Raw genomic sequence first — 18387 nt, forward strand, 5'->3', positions numbered from 1 at the left:
AAATGCTGCTCACTTTTCACCTATTTTAGCCACGCCTTCTCGCCAATACACAAACATATGCAACATATAATTCCTGATAAAATATCAGATAATGTTAAACTCAGAACTCAAGCCCTTAAAAAAACAATAGGGGCAACTATGACGTACACAATGGGAAGTGACATGACAGGAACTGAAAGTATCTGTGCACATTTCTTTCAGTTTGTCTTTTCCAACTGAACAAAGTGCACATTGCATACAAACATTCGCCAAAAGAAAAGGTCTTCCTGTATTGTTGCAGGCTAAGTATAACAGATTAGCACCTTTTATGTCTAAGAATCTGTAACAAAACATGCCCTAAAGAGCAGATTACAATGTAAGATATTTTTCAGCTGTGTGATAACAATTTGTCTGGACTAATTCTATTCAGTTTTGCAAACTGAAATCTATATTTGCCTTTCTGAGTTCATGTTGCATTGTATTCAAATGAGAATGTCAAAGTATTCGGCAAGAGCCGAATAGTAAGAAACTATTCGGCCGGAGCCGAATAGCTTTTCTTCAGCCAGAATTCGGCCAAATACTTACTCAAAGCCGAAGTTCGGTATACCCCTAGATAAAAATAGCATAAACGAATGCCAATTCCTCCCCATCTCATATGTCTTGCTTTTTCAGTTTACTTTAGTCCCCCACTCTTACAGGCTATCTCTGGCCCTTTTAATTAAGCCAACAAAAAATAAAAAGCAAACTTTTCATTGCATCAAAAACATCCATCCCCACATTCTTACAAGCTAGCGCTTTAAAGAAATAATCCCACTTTTTAAAAGAGATGCTAATTTGGGAGGTGAGAGCCTTCTCAAAAAGCCTCTCTGCAGAGTATTAAGCCATTGCCTGTATCATAGGATGTAGAAGGATAAGGGCAGGGGCAAGCTTGTGTCCCAGTCTCTGTGCTTGTATTTCTAAACAACGATTTGACGGCTCCATACTCTCCCAGGAGTGAGATGAATGAAGCCATTCGGGCGGTGAATGAAATATTTTACAGGTTTCTGGCCTGTCTGCCAGTAAGTCGTCCAACATACCCAGTCTATCTGATATGAGTGATTTGAGTGCTGTATATCTTTCTAGTTCACGCTTCCCCCGGCAAAATGTATGATGCAATGCACCAAATCACACCATTCATCAAAACATCTCCTAACTTCATCACCCACCTTCGCCAATGCAAGAATTTGTTTCCAATCTGAAGCGCCGGGTTATGCCACAGCGATGCATCGTACTGCAACCATACTTTTTGATTGTTATCCATCAATCACAAAGTAAGAGCTTCTGGAGTAGCTTCATCTGAAGGCAACCTACTGCCAGCATTTGGCAATTTCCCCCATCGAATATATATTGCTAAGTGCGTATGAAGACAAGATCTCCTTTCCTATATCCATCCAAATTGCAGGCGAGTTTTCACTTCCTTCAAATCACATTTACTCTCAATGTTTAATAATAGGAAGTGAAATACCCCCACCTCAACATCTTGTGTCGGGCACTGATAACACCTCTAAATAATGAACAGCAGAACCACAATGCATTTAAATTATATACACAGACATTTCCACATAAACTATTTCGATAAAAAATACTTTGTTTTCACATTTACAAAGCTGCAAAGATGAACACAAGGCACAGATGTAATCATTTGCTGGCCCATTTTAGAAAACCACTGGTAAAATTGAGAAAACTGTCCCTATCCTGTAGACTCTGAAATCCCTTCCTTATCGACATGTTTCAAAGAACTGAATGGAGCTAGCCTGACCAGGTCGAGGACAACATCGTCGGAACTTTAACGTTTTCTTCCCTGTCAAGTGTGTCGTGAGAAGCTCATTCAATCCTGTTTTTTTCCTTTGCATTCTGGGAAATACATTCTGCCATTTATAATTAAGAAAGCAAAATAACAAATCCCGTAAAATGAAAAGAAGCATGACTGAATATTAGGCTACTACACATGGGCTCTGAATTATATCACCCCCAGAACGTTAACCTACAACACAGAATGTACAATTTACTACAACGTATGGCATATAGTTCCAACAAAATCGCATGCAGCATATTTGTGACCATGCAAGTTGTTTCAGTATGTATGATAAAGTGAGCAACAGAAAAAGTGCATTGGCCATTAAAATGCGCTCACTTCGAGGGGCGTGGCCAAGATGGCAGAGAGGTAGGACGCATGCCCTTTTTGTGGGGGCAGGCCCTCCTGTGCTGCGGGTTGACAGATGCTGGTTCTGAGCGGCATGGTGGCGGTGTAGAGCTGACCCTACTCGGCAATGCCAAAAAGAAAATGGCAGCCATCCATTCTGAGCCAGCAGTCAAGCGTGCAGGGCGAGTGTGTGGTGGCCTCTGAGGCGGAGCTGCGGCCAGGTACCTGGGGACACCAGAGGAGTTGCTGCGACCCGGAGCTGCAGACAGGGAGTGTGTCGGCTGCTGCAGGGGCGCCCTGGCCACGACCCGCGCAGTGCTGAAGGTAGGCGGCGTTGTGAGGGAACTGGAGCAGCCCTGTGTAGCCTTCAGACCAGTTACCCAGCAAAGATGGGGGCACTGGAGAGGCCTGACCCAGCCTCCCTGGCTCCTTTGCACTTATCGGCAGCAGCCTTAAGAGGCCTGGAGGCCCCCAGTGATCATGGAATGATAGGCGATCAGAGGCTGGTGGCCGATCTGAGCATCTATCCTCCCCCTGCTGGGGGCAGCCCACAATGACGCCCTGCTGGTCTGGACACCATTAAAGGGAGCCCCCCACAGCAAAGACTGTGCCCCCCGTAATAGGGGATGCCAAGTTGATCTGCCCTCCTGAGGTAGAACGTTGAAGACAGGGGCAGCCCTCTAAAAGCCCCCGGGCGCACATCCAGCTGGGCAACAGTCCATTGAGGCGATAAGAGTGCTGAGCCTTTCGGCACTACTGTGAGGCACTTGTTGAGAGCCCAGGCCCAGAAGATACTTCAAGCAGCTGACACCTGCGGTATCTAAAGGGGGCAGAAGGGGCTGATGCCGCAGAACATTCAGAAACACCCAGCAGCAAGAGAATACTCCTAAAGGCCGCTTCTCACTCCAGCAGGCCTCCAGCTCCCCCACGTTTGCTGAGGTGACTGCTCACCTATCACTAGAGTTCGCAGAAGTGGGGGCGATGTGCAAGTCAGCCAAGAAGAACAAGCCGCAGGATATCCAGCAATATTTGGGGAACAGGTTGGTGCAGAAGAGCGACATGGAGGGTAAAGCTAACGGATCGGAGTAGCCAGGTCCGGGTGCTCAACAGCTCATGCCAGACTTCCTAACCTGTGCACTGGTAGTCCTCAGGAAGGATATTCGAGGCTCGCTGCACTCTGAGACAGCAAATGCCCGTAAAGAATCCCGGTAAAGAAATGGCTGACCAAACTAAGGAACTACAGAAAGAGATCGGGGTACTGGGGGCAAGAGTAGACCTGGCATTGGAGCTAAGAGAGGTGTGGGGCACCCTGTCTGCACTTAAGGAGCACACTGAGGCACTGCGTTTAAAGTGCAAGGACTTATGAGAACAGAGCGAGGAGGGAGAACCTGTATATCAAATATCTCAAGGAAGGTGCAGAAGGAGATGATATCGCGGATTGTATCAGGTAACTCTTGCAGCAGGACAAACTTAAGATCGACAGAGCCCATAGAATCTGCCCAAAGAGAGATTACCCGGATCGCCCTCGACACCCCCACCAGGGATGTGGTGGTGAAGTTTCATGATTACAAGACCACAGAAGCAATCCTGGTGAAGGCGAGAAGGGTTAACAAGATTCAATTTAGAGACTCCCTGATCCAGATATTCCAGGATGTCTCCCAAAACACACTTTAGAGACGGCAGAAGGCTGAAACCCATCACAAAGGAACTTCGGCGATTGGAAATGCAGTACAAGTGGACATGCCCATTCGGCCTACAACTCAAATTGGGGGACAAGGTTCATACAGTGTTCTCGCGGCAGTGGAGGGAGCCCAGTTACTGAACCTTCAACTGACAGAGGTGCATCGGCCGGTTAAAAGGGCACCCAGTGGCGGGAGCCGCGTCCCGGGAGAATAGAACATAGTCCAGTGGGGAAACAAGAAAGTAGACCAGGGACAGTTACACTGATATTGTCCCCCAAAGGTCTACAGGAACAGCTGGTGAACCCGTGGGGTGACCGGTGGGGTGCTGTCCTGCCTGGCGGTTCCTACATTTACCTATGGTAACTGTTAAAATATGTTAAAAGGCGACCCCGCTGTTGGCTGGAGCATCTTTTCTAAGTGCTGCCGATGGGATGACCAATTAAAATGTTGCAGTTTTAGAAAGGACGTGGAGGGGGGCGGGGAGGGAGATATACCTTCCACTCTGAGAGTTAGCCTGAGTGGAAGCATATGGAGGTATAAGGGAGGCAATGGAGGAAACACCTAGGAGTGCCCTTAGGGCAGTTGTTTGACAGGACCAGGGAGACAAGTACTTCTAGGGTATTCATTAGTGAGAGAGGCTCGTGGAAGGGGGCATGAGGACAGGCGCAGGGGGGCTGATGTTGGTGCAGAATGAGACCCTGGCGGAGCTCCCATTCCATAGAATCTTCACTAGTAGGGTGTCCCAGTATGGCATGGTGATTAATGTAGGCACCTTGAATGTTCAGGGCCTTAATATCCCGATAAAACGCACTCCATTTTTTAGGGAACTCCGGCATCTTCAGATGCTCATAGGTGCACTTCAGGAAACGCACCTAGAGGCTAGGGATCAATTTAGAACCCATAATAGGCTCTATCCACACCAGTTCCATGCCTTAGCGGAAAGCAAGAGAGCGGGTATTGCAGTCCTGATATAAACACCTGGGATTCATCCACATTAAGACGAAGAGGGGGACTGATGGGTGGACGATTATGGTGGTGGGCACTATAGATGAGGAATTGGTGTCCATTATGGCTTTCTATGCCCCGAACACCTCTCAGGAGTAATTTATGTTGCAAGGGTTGGGCTCATTGGAGGAGTTTGAGCAAGGCGAGTTGCTACTCCTGGGAGATATGAACATTGATATGGACAGTGGGCTCGACAGATCTACGCAAGCGACCTACCCATCGACAGGTGTGACCTCACGCAAATTGAAATAGCGACTACAGGAGCTGAACCTGGTGGATGTTTGGCGCAATACAAACCCTGCGGCTAGAGCATGTACATACACCTATCAGCGTCAATAATAGATTATATATTTTTTTGTCAGTCGAAATGTTCCGGCCGAACCCGTCGGCTGAGATCGAACCAATGACGATGACCGACCATAGCACTATGGTGGTGGAGCTTGGAGAATGGACGGGGAGATGCCAGAGGGCCCAGTGGAGACTACCCCCAGAGTTCATAAGGGGCCCGGTGTGCCTACAAGGGCTGAAAGATACAGTTAAATACTACCTTAGTACTAACATCCCAGCAGGCACCTCCTATGGGACCCACTAGGATGCTCTTAAATCAGTGGCCAGGGGGGATATTATACCTAATGCAGCAGCACTGAAGCGGCTGTGAGGGCGAGAAGAACAGCGGCTCCTGCAGGAGGTGAGGAAAATAGAAATGAGATATAGTGAGGCCCCTATAAGGAAACCTTCAGAGAGGAAACCACTGTAAAATAAAATGTAAACTGCTCAGAACCCAGAGGGCAGAGCACACCCTGCATTGTCTACGGCACCGCTATTTCGAGCGGGGAAACGTTCCAGGGAGGCTACTGGCCTAGCTCCTTAGGCAACAGAGTGGCTCTTCATTTATTCCAATCCTGAGGGACACCCAGAACAGGGAGAGGGGGGGGGCGAGAAAGAGGGACCTTTTTTATGAATTCTTTAGCTCGCTCTAGTCCTCAGACGAGCCCGATGCCCAAGAGCAGAGTGCATACTTGGATGTAGTGCAGCTGCCGTGGATTTCTCCCGCAGACAGGGAAAACCTGGAGGCACCGATTGACTCACAGGAAGTCATACATGCAATCTAATCCCTAAAGGCGAACAAGTCCCCTGGGCCTGATGGGTTCATGGCCCAATTCTATAAGGTGATGGCACACATTTTGGCCAAACCCATGGCTGATGTCTTTAACGCTGTAAGGGATGGGGGAACTTTACCAATATCCATGATGGAGGCACAGGTGGTACTCATATCCAAGCGGGGAAAGACCCTAAACACTGCAGGCAGATTGCAGGTATTAAATTTGGGGGGACTCAGCACAACATTAATCTGTTTGCAAACGACGTCATAATGTCTCTCACGGACCCGCTCAGCTCCTTGGGCCACGTCGAAGAACGAGCTGCGACTTTACGGGAATGTTTCAGGCTTTAAAGTCATTTGCTGCGAATCTGAAATTCTAGGGATCAACATCCCTCCCCTCTTAAGGTCAGAATTGGAGCATCGCTTTCCATACACCTGGGTCAAAGGCTCATTGAAGTATCTAGGAGTTAACATCCCAGGGAATCTGGCCCATTTTGATAGACTCAACCACACGAATCTTGTGCAGGGGTTCAAAAAGACCTGGCCTGATGGCGCTCTCAGCATTTATCCTGGTTTGGGAAAATGGCTCTCATCAAAATTAATGTGCTTCTGCGCTTCCTGCATCTCTTTCAAATTGATCCCTGTCCCTGACTTTTGGCACACTCTGCCATACTGGGACACCCTACTAGTGCAAATTCTATGGAATGGGAGCTCCCCCAGGGTGAATAAGCACACACTATATACCCTTAGGGCTCAGGGTGGCCTATCCTTTCCCAAGTTTCTCAGTAACTTCCTGGAGGCGCAAGTCAGACCCATGGTCGATTGGGTGCAAAAGGACTCCAGGAAAATCTGGGTGGGCATGGAGCAGGCAGTGGCGGGGCGACATTTATAGACGTAACCGTGAGTGCCTAGGAGAGGACGGGCCCAGGGGCTATACGCAAACGCCATCACCAGGGCCACTTTGGAAGCCTGGATAATCTGAGTAGATCACCAGGGGCCTGTTCCTTCCGGTCACCCTTTACCCAGTTTATTCACAATGATAGTTCACCCCGGGTAAAATCAGATAAGGGATTTCAGGGGTGGCTGGATGGAGAGATTAGCAAGGTGGGAGATCTTTTTGCAAAGGGGGAAATCTGAACGTTTTAGGAGTGCACAAATGTTAAGGGGCTAACTGAGGGCGACCGCTTCCGATATTTGCAAGCCAGACACTGGGTGCTTCACCCCTCTGTTAAGAAATGGGCAAATAGAGAAAAAAAAACCCTTGAGATAATCTTTCAGGAACCTGCAGAAGCCAAAGGACTGATATCTAGACTGAACAAAGCAATCAACTCGCTTTCGCTCCCCGACAGGAGATCCTATTGTGCTTACTGGGAGAGAGAGCTGGGTAGGAAGATATCCTTTGATACATGGGCAGGATCTATGCAGGAACCTGCTCAACACTTTGTCAATGGTTGGCGGAAACACACGCCAAGATACTGGCCAGATGGTATAGAACCCCCTCCCGCCTACATCAGGTGTGGCTAGCTGTCTCGGGGTTATGCTTTAGGGGGTGTGGGGCAGAGGGTAATCTATTGCACATCCTAATGGGACTGCCCGCCGTTACAAGACTACTGGCTGGAAGTTAGGTTTAATCTAATAGATATAGTTGGCACATAGGTTCCAGAAGACCACCTACTGTGTATCATTGGCCTGAATGACTCGCTAAAACAGCTATGCACAGCAGCAGAACTCCAGCTGGTATCATACCTGCTTTTGGTGGCCGAGCTTTCAATTTTGCACCTATGGAAGAGACGTGAACCACCATCTATTGGTATGTGGCTGGACAAAGTCTGGAATACTCTTATAACATACAGCCAATAGGAGGAACTCTCTTCTAACTTTCACAGCTGTCTGGTCACCCTCTTTGAACTACGTCCAGAGAGATTTAAATGCCTTGACGTACCCAACAAGGCCGAGAGCCCTTAATCTGGTTGACCATAGACTTGGTCTTTTGACCCATTAAATCTCACTTATATTGTGGTTATGCATTGCGATACCTGAGAGTACTCTCGGGTTGAGGGGTGGGGGGATTATGTTTTCCTAAAATGCTGTAATATAATGTTGATATGTGCTGGCATGGTCCAGTAGTTGCTAAGATCTAAAAACGTAATAAAGTCTTAACTTTAAAACAAATTAAAATGTGCCCATTCCATATCCCATTGATGCCCTCTCCTGAGACTGCACTTCACCTAAGATTAAGGGCAGAAGTTGTGCTGTGCGCATAGCGGGGATCGAGATAAAGATTTCATGAGCAGGCACTAAAAGCAGCTCCAGGGTATCAGGCATCACAGCAAGTAGGAGATACCCATGGGAATAATGAGCTATTCATTTGCAAGTTAGATTTGATTTTCAGCATGCTAACTATTGAACTTTTGTCCATTATATATGATATCCATTGGCACCATGCATCAAATGTGGATGCCGCTTCAGCCAATCAGGGCACAGGAAGCACAGAGTATCCGTGGGGACAAGCCTGCATCCTCTGGATGCCACAGTGTCTCCATACACCATTTTCCCCTCTCAACCTGTTACCACTAGCCTGTGCTTCCGGCCTTCGCGCCTGGTCCTCCAGGTAGTGGTGGCACATTTTGCTTGCGTTCCCTCTGTGCTCCAGCCAGCTTTGCCTCTCTGCCCACTGCCCCCTTCCTGTAACATTGCGCCTCTCTTCTGCCTCACTTCCTGCCAGCTTATTGTGCGCATTCCAGCCCTCCAGTTCCTGATTTACTGTTTGGTTTTGGTCATCTCCAGTGTCATTTGGCCCATAACTCATGGGTGCTAATGGTGATAATGGCCTCTGGGGCAGGCTGCACAGTCTTGTAATGGCCCAACACCGCTGGTAATGCCCGATTTGTTTGGGGCATATCCACAGGACGGTGGGATAATACCAAATGGTACAATCCTTCTCTGATGCCATTATCACCATAGTATGCTAAAAATTAAGGTTGTCCAACTCCGGGCCTCAAAGGCAGGATCCTGATGGGTTTTCAGGATATCCCTCGTTAATAGTCATGACGAAAAATGTGCATACATTTAGAATCCATGTATGCAAATCTTTCTAATTAATATTGATGAGGGGTATCCTGAAAACCTGCCACGGATCCGGCCCTTGAGTTGGAAAACCCTGAAATGTATTTAGGCGTGTCCTAATACTCTTTTATACCAATTCCCAAATATTAAAAGTTAAAGTAACAGGTATATTTGTTTGTCACTAGTTGCTGTGTTCTGTTGAATGTAGCTCCTGCCAAATGTTGCTACTCGCCTAATCAGGAGCTAAAAAAGTACTCGGTATCTGCGATCCTTCCATTGTGACAGAACTCTTTCGGGCTGAATCATAAAGGTGTCAGGATTGCACATCTCCATCACTTGCGTAAATAAATGCAGGGGATTCACAAAGGATTTCTGACTGAGTGCATCACAGCTGTGCACAATCAGAAGGCCCTTTTCACTTCTGTGCATAATTGCACAGATCTGTCACCACGTCCGTGAGTTCAATCTGAATTCGCAAATGGGACACACACCAAAATGCAAGCAATTGCCCTTTGTCTGCTCAGAGAAGGGTTAAGAGAATGTGTAATGAACAGACTGGTCACATCAGACTCTACTGTGCCTTGTTTACAACCACTGCTGTCCCCACATACACGTCTAGCCCTCTGTAAGGTGATACAGATTTGCATTCCTGCAGGCTCGCAATTTTACACAAGCAGATCGTTAAGGCTCAACAAATAGAACTGTGCTCCCAGCACACACTTGGGTGTTGGAACCCAACGAATAATCAGGGCATCGGTCCTAAATAGACATAAGTGAAGGGACTAATGGAAATATGGAATGCACAAGACCGGAGACGTTTCTTCAGGGGACGTGCAGTCCCAGCAGGGCAATGGAGGACACTTCATATATGGGGTGCACCTGGCATGTGGGAATTGTTCTCTTATTACGCAATGCAGTAATCTGCATGCAAAATTACAAGTGATTGGGGAATGTGGAGTTCCATAAAGATAGTAATGTTGAAAACCCCCCTGCCTCTTCTTGAGCAAGTTTTTTTTAAAGAAGTAAAGAGCAGTCAAGTGATGTTTTGCATTGATCAGATTTGTAGACATTCGAAATTCTGCAAAATATATGTCATGTAATTTTCAATTTATACATGTAGGCCTATGAATGAGAGACTGCAAAGGGAAGTGAGCTTCATGGCTAAGACATGGGATTAAAGACCTATGCATTAAAGACCTTCTGGCTTGCAGGAGCCTGTGTGAAAGTACCTTCTTTTAGTCATGCTGTGGTAGTGCACAGTCCCCAGGCTACACTGTTGGTAAATGATAAAAAAAGCGAACAGGCCAATTGGAGGTGGGGTGTTTTTTTCTCCAGTTTCTAGAATATTTCCTATGACTATACTGCTCTGTTTCCCCTATGATAATCAGTCCCATTTCCCTCCATAGCATTTTCTTTTTTTAATATTCTTCCTTCGTAATCCGACTTAGTTTATGTGAAAACCCTTTTCCCTGCTTGCGTCAGACAAGTAGTGTCCTATATGCACTTGACATTACATGTGCGCCATAACTGCCGACTATGTGCCTTTCCGACCATCGCAAGTTACAGGGACAAAGTCGCCGGACTAAGGCCAGTGGACCACACTGACAAAAGCTGGTTCGGACAATGAGCACGTCGGTAAATCCCAGGGTGGATGCTCCAGTCTGAAAGGGCGATAATGCAACTCCTTCAGGGCGGCCATGTTGAATCAGAAGTATTATGACCATCTGTCATTTTCCCCCACTAGTAATGAAATAGGACTAATACCTTCCATAAATGGTCCCTTTGTGTAAGAGTGGGGTGCAGCATGCCGGAAGACCCAATCTACACCTTCAAGAACCTTCAATAACATTTGATGATCAGGTGGCCGATCCCCTATAAAAACTATGGGTCTGGAGGGTGTGTGGGGTTAGTCAGGGGGGGTGGGTTAATGAGTGGGATGTGGTCTGTTTGTTTTGCAAAAGAAAGAATGAGTCCCCTTCGTTTTTACTATAACTGAAAATGTTATTAGTCCGATTTCTGTGAGCATTTTTTCACATAGGCATGCAAGCTTACGTATGTGCATTATGAGAGTAAATCTGCAGTATAACAGATTAAATACATTTCTTACATGTCAATATAAAGGAGTCACAGTGGAAGCAGAATATGCAACTTTGAGTAGCTTATTCATTTTATTTGGTTTGTGTTTTCCTGAATGCATCCAAGTATGGACGTTGTGATGTTTTGGCACTGAGACGTACATAATCTGTGATGAAACCTGCAGAGTCCTCACAAAATCCCAACCTAAAAGTCTTCTTTCAGGGGGCCAGGGGAAGGTAGTCGATGGCCGATCCTAACCCTGTGGGTGGTATTAGCCAGGTAGATCGCCTGGGAGGCCGCCAGTGCTGCTAAGGCACATGAGACAGCCATTTCCAAACCAAAGAAAAACTTTTATGACCTTAAAATTTCGGGAGCAGCTTCCTGCTCCAGGGAGCTTTTTAAAATTCTTAAAGAGTTTGAGGACCCCTGCCCCCCCACCCCTCGCAGATTATTAAATACACCAAATGGTGCATGACCATTCAAGATGCCCTTCGGGATAAACTTAAAAACATCCAGGAAAACCTGACGGCCAAGGTAGAAGTTTGCGCTCAGGATAATATAGTGCCCCAAGACATCAGGGTGGGCTGCCCTGGATTAAAGTTATAGCCAATATCCGAGCATGACCTTGCAGAGATCTTGAGTAAGTTAAAGCCTACAAACTTCAAAACTTCAAGGGAGACATCTGTCAAGTCATGTGCCCCCGCAGTTAATCCCTCTGCTTACAAAATTTGTGCAAGCCTCATTTAGGGAAAACTGCATTCTGAAGGACATCAAACAAGCGTGGATTTCTCCCCCGATTAAAATACCCTCCTTGGACCCTAATGTGCCAGGAAACTACCGGACAATTACTAATGTTCCTTACTTGCTCAAGATACTTAACAAGGCTGCTCACTTGCACATTGAGGAGTTTCTTCTGGAACATGACATCTTGGGCCAAAAGCAATCGGGCTTCAGACGCTCCCATAGCACTGAATCAGCCTTACTTGGCTTGAAAGAACATACTTAAGATCCTGGAGAAAGGTAATACAGCCCTGCTTGTGCTACTAGATTTATCCGCAGCTTTTGATTTGGTGGATTATGTCATACTGGCGGATAGATAAACTATGTAGAACAGTTCATTTCTCCCTCCTCAGTCACGGAGTGGCTGGACTCCTTTCTTGCAGATCGGAAGCTAGGGTCTTCTTCAATGAGGCCAGGGCATATGAGTTCACTCTAACATGTGGAGTCCCGCAGGGCTCTTGTGTGTATCAAACACTCGGATGGATGCAGGCGAATAAGCTTGTGCTCAATGACGCCAAAACAGAACTCATGGTTCTGGGTACTAAGCCACAACTGCGTAAACCGAGCCCTGAATATCGACTCTTTAATGTGGCAAGCTGTACTATTAATACCCCAGCAAAGGTCAAGACATTAGGGGTCTTTTTAGATCAAGAGCATACCATGACAGCCCAAGTAAATAGTCTTATCTCCAGCACTACATGTCACCTGAAATTGCTTGCCCAGCTCTGCCCCTTTTTGAAAACTACCAACTGCGCTAACACCGCATAGGCCAATACAGGGGAACATGGGACTATTGTTCCTGTCTGTTGCTTGGTATTGCCAGAGGAGATCTCACCAGTCTTCAGGTCATTAAAAATAGTGTGGTTCGCGTAGTGGCGGGATTGCAGAAATCGGACCATGTGACAGCAGACAGGAAAGCCCTACAATGGCTCCCCGTTTGCAGCAGGATCATCTTTAGTGTGCACTGCATTACGGACAAATGTTTGACCGGGCACGGGCCCCAAATACTTGTCCAACTGCATCTCAAGGCTGCCTGTCCGACGAGCCCTAAAGTCAAATAATGCTGGTCTCTTGGAAATTCCCCATTCTAGACTCACTTGTGTAGCCCAGGGATCTTTTCCACGTGCAGCGCCTAAAAACTGGACTACCGCCTGACCTGAGAACATGCACCTTGCTATCCAAGTTTAAGCAAGGGTTAAAACAGTCCTGTTCTCTTAAAATCTGTGTCATCTGACCTCCACCTCTACCTAATTGCTATTTGTTCCAGTTGATTGTTGTTGTGTCCTGTCTAAGCGCTACTATGCCTCTCGGCTTTTGTCTTTGCGCTATAAAAAATAAATAAATAAGGCCACCAAGGGGGTAGGATGACTCCGTTAGGAGGGACACAGTATTCATCTGCTTTGCAGGGTGATATTTCTCTAATATTGGAATACCTAATGGCTTGTTGTCAGAGTAAGGCTCCCGTTCCCAAAATAACCGAAATGGTTAGTGATGAAAACCTTGATGGTCAACATGGGAATGATATGTAAGACTCAGAGAATCAATACCATTGCTTCTGATAATTATGATTTCCCCTTACGTTTGAGCTATGAAATCAAGAACCAACCATTAATTCCTCTAAAACCCTCCCCTAAGAGGGTATCTATAAACGAAGGGAAGTAAACAAGGTTAAAATTGAAGCCTTTAATATAGAAGTAAAACAAAACATTAGGGACTTCAAGTCCCATAATGCTCTAGGTACTGGGACGAGGAAGTGGTGCTCAGAGGTACAGAACTGAATTATGCAGTCTAGTGGTTCTAATGACCTATACCTAAGCGGGACAGTTCAATATTTATAGAGCCTTCAGGTGTGGGCTGTGAGAAGAAGTAGCCAGCAGCAGTGGGAGTGGTAAAAACAGGGAAAAGACAATGCCAGGACCTCTGCTGTGATTTCAGCGGATTCCGGTGCTGAGAGAGTCGTAGGAGTTGGAGACTTGAAGTGCACAGTTCGCCTAGCGGGAAGCAGTGCTTTGACAGGCTTCCCCGTGGGAGGGAGAAGCTCTCCTTATGTTGTGCCCTATTCCGATGACTCACGTGCACCGGAGTCTGCAAGTAGCAAGACAGGGTCCCTTTCCAATAGGCACAGCAGGCGGGAGTGTGACCGGAGCTGTCAGATGCCACAGACCCAACAAAAGAAGAAGTTGCAGCAGCAGCGAGTCGAACGGACGTGCAGGAAGAAACCGGTTAGTTGACCTTCATTCGGTGACTCTGGCCGCCCCGCAATAGACCGCTGGTAGCCAGCAACCATTTCTGAATACCAAACTAATGACTTTAAGTATTTTGGGCGTGATACCCATATTGAGAGCAAGCGAGAGGAGAACGTTTGCTACCATCATTGCCAAAGTAAAGAAGGGGCAATATTTAAGAAAGGTTATAACCATCATTGCCAAAGTCATTGCCAAATTAAAGAGGAGGCAATATTTGAGCAACATAACAACCAGCATTGCCTAAGCCAAAGAAAGGCAATTATAAATGGAAGATGATACCATTTCCCTGGGGGTCTACAAAGAAGGAGAATGCCTGAAAGGAAGAGGACAACCAACATTGCCAAAACCAAAGGAGGGTAATTATAAATAAAAAGGGAAACTGGTTTTCCTAAAGAGAGAAACTTGAAAAATAGACGTTGCCAGCAGTTACCTGGTGTGGGAAACTTGAACAAGAGACACTACCGGCAGTCAAATGGTGAGGTAAAAGGGACTCAAAAGGTGGCAGGAGAGAAGCCCTCCTTACAGAAATCATCAAGAGGGAGAGGAATATAACCTGCATTGCATGTGGTAAATTAAACAGCGGAACAGTGTCAATGTATGTTGCACCCTTAAGGAAAAAGTTGTGAACCTCAATGTTATCGAAAGTCAAAGACTTTTCTAAAGTTTGAAGCAAGCCTCACCACAGAGTACTTGCTGTAGTAGTAGGAGGAGTTTTATCCTGGCAGGCGTGTATACCAGGAAGGGATTATTAGTGGTTAGTCCTGGCAGGTTAGTGGACCAGGAAGAAGACATTGACGTACTGCATTTTGGTGGAAGGTTGTGGTGAAAATGAAGTGGCAAAGCTACTACTGTGTTATGATGAACTGTGCTAAAACCATCCTGACCAAACTGTGTTCATGAAGAAGAAACGTGAAACTAGTTGTTCTTCAAAGAACAGAAGTTATATTGAAATATTGATGGAAAGTCCGATGACAAAATGTTTTTGGTTCTTCGAGTAAAAGCAGAAGCTTTGGACAGTCATTTTGAAGAGTGATAAATCGTGTTTAGTCATGAGACAATCCAAGTGCCAAGTGAAAGACTTTTGGAATGAAAAGAACTTTGTATCGCATTTGGAATAAAACTTGGCTATAGAAAAGCCCTTTCTTTTTTGGAACTTTGATTTGTAAAATCCTGAATTAATCCTGGGGGAGGGGACCCAACCCCTGATTACGAGAATATATGGTTATAAAGTATATTTGAATATAAAGTATTTTTGTTGCGTTTGAATTGCCATATGATACCTGCATGATTGCAAGGGACAGATGCATTTTGATGTTAAGTGTGTTTTCCTTTAGTCTTAGTTTGATAGGCAGGGAAAGCCTTGCATTTCTGACCCCTCACAAACCATAGCTCAAAACAAAAAACTGTGGCGTGATGAAAACAAGTAGTTTGTTATAGACTAGCCTGTAACCATGCTGCTGGGGATCCTTGGATTCTCTCACTCACTCTTAAAAGGGACACCTTCCTCTTCCCCCTCAAATGGCCTAAGAGGGACTGACTCCCCACTCTAAGATTAATAGCGGGACTTCAACCAATCTGCTATATCCTCAGCTTGTGCCCTCAATATTTTTCTGTCAGCCGAGCACAATCACCATTAGTATAAGCTCGGGATCGGGGAGCTCAGCGTTTGCTCTGCTGCCCGGTAGTTCTTCAAATGTTAATTAGGTCGCTTGCACATTTTGTAAATTTGGGTATCTCATTAAAGTACAAATTATGCATTTTTCTGAAAAGTCTGATGCACTTTAAACTGCATCCTTTATGTCTCAGATGTCAAGCAAAAGCTCAGGGAAATGTCATCATGATGGAAGATGTAATTAAAGTGTTACTTTAAATGTGACTGGCCTCTGAAGGCAGACAGAACTCAAAGAAGTTCAAAGATATCTTTCCTCATATTTGGGGCTCATCACTGCAATCTCGTTAACATACTTCTTAAAGCTAAGGATGACTGAGGAGGCGTTTGTACACTGAACAAGCGCAAGGCACAGAGCATTTTGGGCATGAAACAGATGTAGGCAATTTATCTGCTAGTGGTCTGGAAAATATATGCAATCTGATCCAGAGGTCTTTCTCGGAACATTCAGTACCTACCATGATTACAAATAATGGGAGTTATGGAAGGGTTTCCAAAAAGTAGTGCAAGTAAGTAGCTTAATTTGCCATTGCTCCCGAGGAAGCATGCTCTAAAAAGGACCATGCAGTGTATATGTTGTTCATCAGTTACACACACGGTAATGACAATACCCACATCTTGTCATTAGTCCATTATTGTCCTTTACAAAATATTACTTTGGATAGATTTCAAAGCATTTTTTATTTAATGGCTCAACTTGTGCTTTGGTTATTAGAGGCAAGCCAGCCATCCCCAAATGGATTTATGTGCTCGCCACCTCTTAGGAGTAAAGCTGTGCAGGAAATTGGCCTGATAGTCTGACTGGGTCATGGAAACCCAGAAGCCAATGTTTCCATACATCACTGCATTCGCTGTTACCAGCACTCAGAGAGATTTCGAAGTACGACGTTTGCCCCAACTTCGTCTTTTTTTTCTTTTGAATTTAAGCACACAAAAAATGCACATAGGATGGCTGGAGAGACAGAAACTATTGGATGATTGGAAGTGGCCCCCTGTGCCTCATTAAATGTGAATGCTTATAAAGAGGAGTTGCATACACCTGCACGCTGTGTGAAACACGGACTACAAGTAGGTGATTGTATATTTAATTTCGTTCACTGTGTTTGTTTACAACGTGATTTTTTTTTTAGGTATGCATGACTTTCCATGATAATTGTAGGCTTCCGTTCACGATGGCGAAATAAAACATTACTTTACCCTTTTTGCTCATATTGTTTCTATTACAATTCCCTATTTTCTGATTGGTTTGCTATGCAAATTGTGCATGTTTCAAATCACCTCTATAAAAAGGCGTGTCATGTTCGACCTGTGTTTTATTTTTATTTTTCACACTTTTGATAGCCATATTATTTTCCTGCTATGACTTCACCAATCTCATCCTCGATAGGGCTCCCAGAGAATGTTTTCCATCTGTAGGTCTGTGCGTTTTGTGTATAGGGAAGCGGGAAGCAGGAAGCCCGCCACTGGAACAATGCTATTTTACTACGGATGCAAGTCTAAACAACCACTGCAGGGTTGGTGCACGTTCTCCCGTTTATTTGGTGATGCTAAGGCGTCATTCCCTCTTTCGCTTTGAGCATTCCCAAACAGTAGCAGTGTGGGGAAGAGTTTTACAAAAGTGTTGTTGTTTAGCACCACGTGGACCGATTCACAACACTTTAATGCGCGCGACTCTGTATCATCCGAAAATAGATTAACAGCGGCTGGACAAAGCAATGAAGCACTCGTCTGCTTCCCAGTTTGGGAGGTCGTGCGAAAGGAACAGCGGTCGCCAATCAATCCTACCTGTTTGAAGATTAGGCATCGCAAGCCATGTCTGCATTCGTCACTCTTCAGCTCAGTTTGTGACACCTTTCCTTTACGTGGGATTGGCTGGATGTGCATTTCGTCCCGCCTCTTCTTGGGGAGCAGCGTCTGCACGATACTCGTCAGGCAGAGGCAGCCGCTCACCGAGCAACAGCCATGAACCTTTATGTGCGCAGTGCTTACAACTTCGTTCCTTAACATAAATAGACGTAATATGTATACATGCCAACCGTCCCGATTTTTCTTTTTAAAATATAGCTTTTTTAACATTATCCCGTCTAAAATAATTATGTCCCCAATGCAACCCAGCGAAAACATTCAATTATCCTGCTTTCTGACAGAAAATCTCCCTACCATGCATATATGCCTACATTTTGCAGCAGCTGGGGGGGGGGTGATTCTCTCCGAACAATTGGGATAGTTGAATTTCCCCATTCAAATGCATTGGGGTTAGAATTATTTTAGGAGGGATGCAGTCACAAATAGCAACATTTTTGCCAACAAAATCAGATGCATGCCAGCCATCCCAATTTAGGCGGGAGACTCCTGATTTCTCGATTCAAAATATTGCAATTTTTTTACTAACTGCTGCCCAGAATAATTAATTCCCTAACAAAATCATATGGGGAAATGCCTTTCTCACGCTTTCTGGGGCAATCTCCCTCCAGATTCTTGAAAATGTTTGCATGTATGAAATCGGGAGGGTTGGCATGTATACTCCCTGTGCTGCAAAATGTTGGCATGTGTCGTGACCTGGCAAGGACACCGTTAATGCTTGACGAGCTCCGGCTCGT

At 45.6% G+C, this 18387-nt stretch overlaps 1 protein-coding gene across 1 annotated transcript in view; it reads right to left on the reverse strand.

Annotated features, from left to right (window-relative positions):
* Positions 1 to 17623, reverse strand: part of AOPEP (aminopeptidase O (putative)) — a 1805484-nt gene extending 1787861 nt beyond the window's left edge. Inside the window, exon 1 of the mRNA XM_069625709.1 lies at positions 17573 to 17623. The gene's annotated coding sequence lies outside the window, so the exon portion shown is untranslated. The remainder of the gene's footprint in view (positions 1 to 17572) is intronic.
* Between the last annotated feature and the right edge of the window lie 764 nt (positions 17624 to 18387).

The sequence above is a fragment of the Ambystoma mexicanum genome, chromosome 6p (assembly GCF_040938575.1).
Source record: "Ambystoma mexicanum isolate Mex_15411 chromosome 6p, UKY_AmexF1_1, whole genome shotgun sequence".
In the NCBI taxonomy this organism is placed as follows: domain Eukaryota; kingdom Metazoa; phylum Chordata; class Amphibia; order Caudata; family Ambystomatidae; genus Ambystoma; species Ambystoma mexicanum.